At 38.6% G+C, this 731-nt stretch overlaps 1 protein-coding gene across 1 annotated transcript in view; it reads left to right on the top strand.

Annotated features, from left to right (window-relative positions):
• The window catches only part of LOC118323208 (plexin domain-containing protein 1-like), a 14,968-nt gene that overhangs the window by 8,922 nt on the left and 5,315 nt on the right, over positions 1-731 (top strand). The window lies entirely within an intron of this gene.

The raw sequence follows: 731 nt of genomic DNA, 5'->3' as shown, positions 1-731 counted from the left end.
AAGATTTGACTGCAGATCAAGAGGTCCCTAGTTCAAATCTTGGATTCCCTTCCTACTATTAATGTCTGTGGCAATTATGTCTTCAAGGTAGTCCGATCATTGTTTAAAATGTCCATATGACACCAATCTTTGCCCATAGCAGCATTAGAAAACAGAAGCTGAACGAACACACTGCTTTTATATTTGGAAACATTTACCAATAAGCAATGGGAAACCATTCACATATTAAGGGGGTAGAGCTTTTGACTGCAGGTCAAGAGGGTCCCAGTTTCAACTGTGGGTGCTCTCTTTGCAAACAAAAGAGCTCGCCTTAACAAATTTCCCTTAAGACTAAATAACAATCAGTGACGAATACCCTGTTCTCTTAATATATTTGTTAGTTATTTAGAAATATTTGACAATAAGCAAAGGGAAGAACTGATCACTATGTAGACGTGGGTATAGTCAGTGGTAGTGGTAGAGCATTTGACTGCAGATCAAGAGGTCCCCAGTTCAACTCTGGGTGCTCCCTGTGCAACAAAGAGACAAGCTTAATTCTTTCCCTTATGTGTAAAATGATAATATGTACACCAATCGTTCCCTTACGGCACTAAAAACATATCAGCAAATACACTCTCATCATTTATTTGTTAGTTATTTAGAAACATTTACCAATAAGCAATGGGAAACAGCTTATATATAAGGGGGTATAGCTCAGTGGTAGAGCATTTGACTGCAGATCAAGAGGTCCC

Source organism: Morone saxatilis, unplaced genomic scaffold (genome assembly GCF_004916995.1).
Source record: "Morone saxatilis isolate NCDOM2014 unplaced genomic scaffold, NCSU_SB_2.0 Contig14, whole genome shotgun sequence".
Classification (NCBI taxonomy): domain Eukaryota; kingdom Metazoa; phylum Chordata; class Actinopteri; family Moronidae; genus Morone; species Morone saxatilis.
The sequence above is the reverse complement of the archived record's forward strand: the minus strand, read 5'-3'. Positions and strand labels throughout refer to the sequence as shown.